Here is a 9,915-nt window from a genome sequence, read left to right as displayed (position 1 = left end):
ACCATTACTATTCAACATAGTTTTGGAAGTTTTGGCCACAGCAATCAGAGCAGAAAAAGAAATAAAAGGAATCCAAATTGGAAAAGAAGAAGTAAAACTCTCACTATTTGCAGATGACATGATCCTCTACATAGAAAACCCTAAAGACTCCACCAGAAAATTACTAGAACTAATCAATGATTATAGTAAAGTTGCAGGATATAAAATCAACACACAGAAATCCCTTGCATTCCTATACACTAATAATGAGAAAACAGAAAGAGAAATTAAGGAAACAATTCCATTCACCATTGCAACGAAAAGAATAAAATACTTAGGAATATATCTACCTAAAGAAACTAAAGACCTATATATAGAAAACTATAAAACACTGGTGAAAGAAATCAAAGAGGACACTAATAGATGGAGAAATATACCATGTTCATGGATTGGAAGAATCAATATAGTGAAAATGAGTATACTACCCAAAGCAATTTATAGATTCAATGCAATCCCTATCAAGCTACCAACAGTATTCTTCACAGAGCTAGAACAAATAATTTCACAATTTGTATGGAAATACAAAAAACCTCGAATAGCCAAAGCGATCTTGAGAAAGAAGAATGGAACTGGAGGAATCAACCTACCTGACTTCAGGCTCTACTACAAAGCCACAGTTATCAAGACAGTATGGTACTGGCACAAAGACAGAAATATAGATCAATGGAACAAAATAGAAAGCCCAGAGATAAATCCACGCACATATGGACACCTTATCTTTGACAAAGGAGGCAAGAATATACAGTGGATTAAAGACAATCTCTTTAACAAGTGGTGCTGGGAAATCTGGTCAACCACTTGTAAAAGAATGAAACTAGAACACTTTCTAACACCATATACAAAAATAAACTCAAAATGGATTAAAGATCTAAATGTAAGACCAGAAACTATAAAACTCCTAGAGGAGAACATAGGCAAAACACTCTCTGACATACATCACAGCAGGATCCTCTATGACCCACCTCCCAGAATATTGGAAATAAAAGCAAAAATAAACAAATGGGACTTAATTAAACTTAAAAGCTTCTGCACATCAAAGGAAACTATTAGCAAGGTGAAAAGACAGTCTTCAGAATGGGAGAGAATAATAGCAAATGAAGCAACCGACAAACAACTAATCTCAAAAATATACAAGCAACTCCTACAGCTCAACTCCAGAAAAATAAATGACCCAATCAAAAAATGGGCCAAAGAACTAAATAGACATTTCTCCAAAGAAGACATACAGATGGCTAACAAACACATGAAAAGATGCTCAACATCACTCATTATCAGAGAAATGCAAATCAAAACCACTATGAGGTACCATTTCACACCAGTCAGAATGGCTGCGATCCAAAAGTCTACAAATAATAAATGCTGGAGAGGGTGTGGAGAAAAGGGAACCCTCTTACACTGTTGGTGGGAATGCAAACTAGTACAGCCACTATAGAGAACAGTGTGGAGATTCCTTAAAAAACTGGAAATAGAACTGCCTTATGATCCAGCAATCCCACTGCTGGGCATACACACTGAGGAAACCAGAAGGGAAAGAGACACGTGTACCCCAATGTTCATCGCAGCACTGTTTATGATAGCCAGGACATGGAAGCAACCTAGATGTCCATCAGCAGATGAATGGATAAGAAAGCAGTGGTACATATACACAATGGAGTATTATTCAGCCATTAAAAAGAATACATTTGAATCAGTTCTAATGAGGTGGATGAAACTGGAGCCTATTGTGCAGAGTGAAGTAAGCCAGAAGGAAAAACATAAATACAGTATACTAACGCATATATATGGAGTTTAGAGAGATGGTAACGATAACCCTGTATATGGGGCAGCGGGGGAGACACTGATGTATAGAACAGTCTTATGGACTCTGTGGGAGAGGGAGAGGGTGGGAGGATTTGGGAGAATGGCATTGAAACATGTGAAATGTCATAAAAAAAAAAATATTAAAAAAAGAACAGAGCTCCATGGGGGCCCAGGGCCCAGTCCATCATGTGTTCTCAGGAAGTAGGGGACAAGCTAACCCTAGTGTGCCCAAGACAGTCCTGGAAGCACTGGAAGTCCCACGTCCCAGAAATAGCCCAGTCCTGGGCAAACCAGGACTATTTGTCCCCCTGTTAGTGTGGTAGTGAATGAATAAATGCCCAAGTCACTCAACATACTTATTTTAAGACTCAGTGAACTGAGCCCATGCTCGTCCCTCTGCAGGGCATTTCTGTAACAGGAGGGGAAAGGGCAGGTTTGTGGTAAATGGATTCATTTCTACAGAGCCCAGCATCTCTTCCAAACAGCCCCACCACTCAACATTGCAAAAGGATGAGTCTTCCCTGTTGAATGAGCATTAAGTCCATTAGGCACCTTTCCTTGGCCCTTGTTTATCTTCCTGGCTATCTCTTCTGGCAAGTAGCTACACTGTTTACAAGGTATCTGTTGACATCTGCCTTATCTTCCTGGATTTGCCCTGGGTCTCCCTGGGTCTGCTGCCCTCCAAAAGGATGAGCCCTTTAGCCCCACAGTTGAATTCTTTTCTAAGTCAAAACGTCCATGCTAGAGCTTTGGTGTTCCCTGGACTTCCCTGGTGGCTCAGATGGTAAAGCATCTGCCTACAATGTGGGAGACCCAGGTTTGATCCCTGGGTCAGGAAGATCCCCTGGAGAAGGAAATGGCAACTTACTCCAGTACTCTTGCCTGGAAAATCCAGGAAAATCCCATGGAAAATCCCAGGAGTGTGGTAGGCTACAGTCCATGGGGTCGCAAAGAGTTGGACATGACTGAGCGACTTCACTTTCACTTTCACACAGACTCCAGCCCCAGGCCCTCAGAACAGAAGGGTTGCAGCCTGGCCCTCAGACCCTCAGGTGGCTTGGACCCATCTGTTTTCCAGTTCTAGGTGAAATCAAGCTGAGAAGGAATTGGGCTTCATTTGACCTGAGATGTGAAAAGATGTTAAAAGATGTAAAAGATGTCAAAAGATGTCAAAGCCAGCCTAAGTGACATCTGGCTGGCTCCTCCATCCCACCTCCTCCCCATCCTGGCCAAACAAGCTGAAATACCTCCACCTCACTTTGGTGGGCTTTCAGGGACGCCGTCTCTCCTGAAACTTCTGGGAAATGTGACCCCATAGATGCCACAAAGACAGACACATCTAGCTTGAATCCCAGCTCACATTTAACTGGGTGATTTCAGTCATCAAAATACAGGAAAATGGATGCTGGGGCTTCTGATGGGACTGAGTCCCTGGGAGCTGCCTTACAGAATGGACACAGTGACAACCAGAGAAAAATTGGTTGATGCTGAGTGCTCCAGGAGGGCTCCTGAGTCAGGGTATGATTGTCTCCACACTTGAGAAAGAGTTTTCAGCTCCTGTTACAGCCATTCCAGAAACCTCGGTTGTCATGGAGGAGCCCATGCTGGGAACCACTGAGCCCTAAGTGTCATTCCCAACACCTCTGAGCCCACTGACCAAGCCATGGGAGCAAGTAGTGTTGAGAGTTGGACAATAAAGAAGATTGAACACCAAAGAATTGATGCTTTGGAATTGTGGTGCTGTTGAAGACTCTTGAGTATCCCCTGGAGAGCAAACCAGTCAATTCTAAAAGAAATCAACCCTGAATATTCGCTGGAAGAACTGATGCTAAAGCTGAAGTTCCAATACTTTGGCCACCTGATGCAGAGAGTCGACTCATTGGAAAAGACCCTGATGCTGGGAAAGACTGAGGGCGAGAGGAGAAAGGGGCAACAGAGGATCAGATGGTTGAATGGCATCAGGAACTCAATGGACATGAATCTGAACAAACTCTGGGAGATAGTAAAGGACAGGGAAGCCTGGTGTGCTCCAGTCCATGGGAGTCCAAAGAGTTGGACATGACTTAGCAACTGAACAACAAAAACGTACTTCAATTTAAAAAAATAAACAAACAAAAGCAAACAGATCCCCTTGACTGGCATCCCTCAGCCAGGGAAGGCTGCCTAGTCCTAGGCATAAAGCTTCAGGATAGTATTGTTAATAGAATAGCTCAGATATGGTGGTGAGTCCCAAAGCAGGGTTCAGAGGGTTCTTGCAAATTCAGAGGCACCCTGGTTAGCTTGTCAGTAACCTTCTGCATTTGCTGTTTTACAAAGCACGTATATAGCCGTATGTCTTATGATACCATCAGAGACAAGTAGAGAAGGTGTTTTCTCCCCTGGGAATGGCCTTCACCACTCACCTGGCTGGTGTAGTCCCACTCATTTATCTTGCAAGACGCAGGGCAAATGGTTTTCCTTCTCTGCAGACTTCTCCAACTGAACTCCTCCAAAGTGCTCCCACCATCCCTTCTGCCATATGCTATGCCTGAAACATTATGTCTTATCATGTCTGTCTCTCCTCTGGGCAAAGCCGTTTGTCACCCATCACTGGATCCTCAGGACTGCTGCAGTATCTTCCACCTAGAAGGTGTTCTGGAAGCACCGAGTGAGAAAGTGGGAGAAGACAGAGATCAATTTATTAAGAAAAAACTGCAGAGGCATTTATTTTAAGTGGGGCATTTATGAGGCAGTTAGGGAAACACTAATTAGGCCAAATTAGTGGGTGGTCTTCAGGGTCCAAACATTGCATTGGGGATGTTAAGTGGCTTTAGTGTGGTCTATGTCTCTGAGGTTGTCATTTCCAAGGATCAAGTGGGGGACAGTATTAACACACTGTGAAATAAAATTTGTATTTTATGGCTCCTGTCACTGTGCATTGTGTATCTGACTTATACATCAACCAAACTCTCCCATCCACAGAAATACCTGCTCAACCCTAAAGAGCAACCATTCTCTTAGCATCAAGAAGACAACTACTTAAAAGATAAACTACCAGGCTTCCTTGGTGGCTCAGTGTTAGAGAATCTGCCTGCCAATGAAGGAGACACAGGTTTGATCCTCTGTCTGGGAAGCTTCTACTCACCACGGAGCAACTAAGCCCATGAGCCACAACTATTGAGCCTGTGCTCTAGAGCCCGGGAGCCACGACTACTGAGCCAATGTGTCACAACTCCTGAAGCCCTCACATCCTAGAGCCTGTACTCCACAACAAGAAAAGCCACTGCAATGAGAAGTTGGTGCACCACAACTAGAGAGTAGCCCCTGCTTGCTGCAACTCTTGCCTGGAAAATCCCATGGGCAGAGGAACCTGGAAGCCTGCGGTCCACAGGGTCGCTGAGGGTCGGACATGACTGAGCGACTTCGCTTTCACTTTTCACTTTCATGCATTGGAGAAGGAGGTGGCAACCCACTCCAGTGTTCTTGCCTGGAGAATCCCAGGGACAGGGGAGCCTGGTGGGCTGCCGTCTATGGGGTCGCATGGAGTTGGACACAGCTGAAGTGACTTAGCAGTAGCTGCAACTAGAGAAAGGCCCATGCAGCAACAAAGACCCAGCATAGCAAAAAAAAAAAAAACAAAAAAAACCCTAAATATTATTTTTTTAAAAAGGCTAACTTGTCGATTTTGTAAGGGGTCACATTGCCCACTACTTTATACTTGTGGATTTGAATTGTGTAAATTGTCAGTAATACATCATTTGATGTACAGCCCTGTCTCAAAAAACTTAAATAAATGTGCTTTGACTTCTATTGGGCAGAACAGTTCTTGGAACTTTTTGAGATGCTGTTGCTACATTCTTTTGTAGATTGATTAACTTTTTGTCAACAACAGAGATTCTGACTTAGTAGATCTGGAGCCAGGGTCCCTGAGCATCTGTGCACACTTGGAGGAGTGAGTCCTACATCCTCTCCAGAACCCCACTGCAATGTGTGCAACAAAACTGCTGCTAGCGAGGTACTTCCACCTAACTGTACTGCATGGTTTATGTTATTTAAAAGACCCAGATCGGGGAAATATATTTGTGGACAAAGAATACCATTTCAGAGAGTCCCTTGGACAGTAAGGAGATCAAACCAGTGAATCCTAAAGGAAATCGGTCCTGAATATTCTTTGGAAGGACTGATGCTGAAGCTGAAGCTCCAATACTTTGGCCACCCCATGCGAAGAGCCAACTCATTGGAAAAGACCCTGATGCTTTTCAGGGCGAGGTTGAGGGCAGGAGGAGAAGAGGGTGACAGAGGATGAGATGGTTGGATGGCATCATTAACTCAATGGACATCCTTGACTCAAACGTAAGTTTGAGCAAACTCCAGGAGACAGTGAAGGACAGGGAAGGCTGGCATGCTGCAGTCCATGGGGTCACGAAGAGTCAGACACAACTGAGCAACTGAACAACAATAAACAAAAGATGTTGTGGCCACAAAGCCATCAGCTAGCACAGTTGCCCCAAAGATGCACACTGAAGGGAACTGGAGAAAAACAGGATAATGACCCCAGATAGTTAAGGTGCATATCAAAGGAATAATTTCAATGAGCCCAGGCTCTTGCATCTTCCCATACATAGAAAAGCAGTAAAATCATTAACTTGAGATGTCTGTATTTTTGCCATTAGCAGTAATTTTTGGATTTCAACCTACATTTTTTTTTCCCCCCAGCAAAAACTCCTATGTATCCTGGCTCCTTTCTTACCTCTTTGGAACAGCTCCTCAGAGCTATCTGAGGGGCTATATCTTGAACTTAAAGTCTTCAGTAAGTCTACTGAATAAATCATAATTCTCAGCTTTTAGGTTGTGCATTTTTTTCAGTTGACATTGATTTTGGTTTTTGTGATATTGTGATATCTATCTATCTATCTATCTACCTATACATTGGTCTTCCTCCTATTCCTGGCACAGAGCTCCTAAAGCTCTTGGAATTTCCTAAATGATATGAACTATAAAGGTGTCTTTTGTTATATTGATGAGGTGACTCTTGGAAAGCCCCTAGGTAACCTAAGGCTGGAGACTGTTTGCCTGGGTAACCAACCATGTGATTAGAGAATTGGAAATTTTGGTCCACACCGCACCGCCCCCTGCCGCCAAACCTATGAGAAAGTGTCTGGAGATTGAGTTCAAGGGTCTGGAGATTGAATTCAACCATCAGTGGCCAACCATGCCTACGTAATGAAGCTTCCATAAAAAGCAAACAATGTTTGGAGAACTTCCAAGTTGGTGGACATGTGGAGTTTGGGAGAGAATGAAGATTCCAGAGAGCATGGGAGCTCTGCACCCCTTCCCGCATGTCTTGTCCCATGCATCTCTTCCATATGACATTTCCTGAATTACATCCTTTTCTGATCCAGTACATAAAGTATTTATCTGAGTTCTGTGAGCTACTCTAACAAACTAATTGAGCCCAAGGAGGACCATGGAAACCCATCTACAGCTGGTAGTTCAAAAGCATGGGTGACAACCTGGACTTAGGATTGGTGTCGGAAGAGGAGGTGAGGGCAGTTTTGTAGGACTGAGCCCTTAACCTGTGGGATCTGATGCTATCTTCAGGTCGATAGTGTCAGAACTGAGTTAATTCCTTAGTGGTGTTGAAGAAAATACATATCAGAGGTATGTTCTTCTAGTAATTCTATTTTGATTTAGAAGCCTAAAATATTGCAAAACAAATTGATATACTAATAAAATTCTTAGAACCATATTGAGTCATTAAATAAGTAAAAAACCAATTTCTTGAACATATAGTAATGTACTGTTATTAAGATCTCTATCCTAGAAGACTTTTAATGTTAATTCAGACTTGTACAGAACTTGGAGTCCTTACACTCTTACCCATATATCAAGAAAAAGCTGGACAAACTGAAAATCAGTGTCTCTTCTTAGACTCGTCAGAGAAAATTTCCAACCTGGAATCTGGAGAGACAGGCAAACAGAGAACATAGCCAAGATCTGTTAATCTAGAAGGCACTGAAGCCATATCCTGGTAGGAATACTTATATGGTCATTTTGACGAATTGCTGGAATTTGAGTGTGGATCAGTATGAGACTGAGAAACTCCTGGGGTCACAATCTTAGGTGACCCCTTACTCTTGCAGGTGTCACCTCCAGAAATCCCAAGAGGTTTGCCCAGGGAATTCTACATAACAGGCTACTATCTAGGGAAAAGACATTACCAGAGTTTCTTCCACCAGGGGGTGTTTTGCAGAAAGTTTTCACTTTTGTCTCAGGTTCGAAGGATTTGTTAACAAAATAAGCCACTCATTATATACAAATAAACAATACCAATATTTATTAAAAATTACTTATCTTACTTTCAATGCACTAACATTAAAAGAAAAGAGAAATAGAAACAGCAGAGGACACATCACCAAATTGGGTTTTGACCAACATCAGGACTTAAGCGGTGGTGGAAAGTCCAGTGACACAGTACATCTGGAGTCTCAGTTGGGAAAAGGTCCCAGGCAGTGTTTCCACTCCATGAGTGAGACTTCAAAGATTGCAGTTCAAGGTTCCTGTTTATAATCCCAGGATGCAAGCAAGCTACATTACTCTGTGAGCAAATTGGAGCTCTGGTTTCATGTTAATATTGTTTGTTTTGTTGTGGAAAACTTGGAATGTTGTTAAACTTGGACTTTGGTTGGCCAGACACCCTCCAGGGGCTCAACAATCTCAAAGTTCCTCCCCCATCTTATCTAGGGTACTGCAAGGCTTGCCCTCACAGCAGGCAGTCACTCGCAGTCATTCACAGGGTGGTGTCCAGGCAGGTTAAAAGCAAGGTCAGAGGCCTGCTCTGCTTTGTCTCTGAAGCCTAAACAAGACTATTTAATTTCCCTAACAGAGGAAAGGGCATTTTTCCCACCCCAGCCCTGTGAAGTTTTCCTAACTCACCTAAGGAGGGAGGGTTTTGAAGATTTAAAAAGAAATGTTTGTAAAGACCACAGGCTCACTAAAAGACTAAAACTTGATTGGAAGATTACAGAATGCTTCTCCTTCTCACACCTTGCAATGACACCAATGTGGCTCTGATGTACTAATCATGAATTACAGTTGAGAGAACTACAAGACAAAGGCTCTCTCTCTCTGAGGAGGAATACTTAGGGAAGCTCAAACTAACAAAGGTTACAAAATCAAGGAAACTAGTGGAATTTGAAGTCTCTAGTACCTATAAATTTAGAATGCATTAAACAAAACCCAACTCCAAAGCCCAAATTCTAGTCAGGTTAATATAAATTCTCATATTAAAAGATTTACCTCAGTTCCTATTCCTAGGTAAAGCATTTTAAGATTTCTACAAAAATATTACACATTCATGCAAAAAGAGAAAAATGTAGTCTAAAGGGGTAAAGTGAACATCAAAACCTGATCTATACATTGAAATTATCAGAGAATTTAAAGTAACAGTTATTAACATGTTAAGGGTTCTCATGCAAAAGGTAGACATCATGCAGGAACAGATGAATCACTCAGAAAAAAGAGCGGAACTTAAGAAAGGATAAAAAAGAAAGGCTAGATGAAACAGAAAATATATCAGAAGGAATAAAAAGGGAAAATGATCAAGCAGAAATGAAGATGGCTCATCAGTAGTCTTGACAGGGTTGAGGAAATATGATCTTGAAGAAAGATCATTAGGAACTTCCCAAATTGAAATGCAACAGGGAAAAAGAATTGGAAAATATACCCAACACCAAAGAACTGTGGGACAATTTCAAAGCATTTAATATATGCATATTTGGAATACCAGAAGAAAGAGAAGAAAAATAGACCAGAACAAAATAAGTATTTGAAGTAGTAATGATGAAAAATGTTCCAAAGTTAATGGCAGACCTTAAGTCATAAGGCCAAGGATCTTAGAGAACATTAAGCACAGTAAATACCAAAATTAAGTACACTTAGGCATCATATTCAAACTGCAGAAATCAAAGAGGAGAAAATCTGGAAAGAAGTCAGGAAAAAAGAAAACAAAAGCCATACCAACCTACCTTGACTATAGCGAAACAAGGTAAAGAATTACAGCAGACTTCTCATCAGAAAGCATGCAAACAAGAGTGA

The sequence above is a fragment of the Bison bison genome, unplaced genomic scaffold (genome assembly GCF_000754665.1).
Source record: "Bison bison bison isolate TAMUID 2011002044 unplaced genomic scaffold, Bison_UMD1.0 scf7180017861057, whole genome shotgun sequence".
Lineage (NCBI taxonomy): Eukaryota > Metazoa > Chordata > Mammalia > Artiodactyla > Bovidae > Bison > Bison bison.
This window is presented reverse-complemented; position numbering follows the sequence as displayed.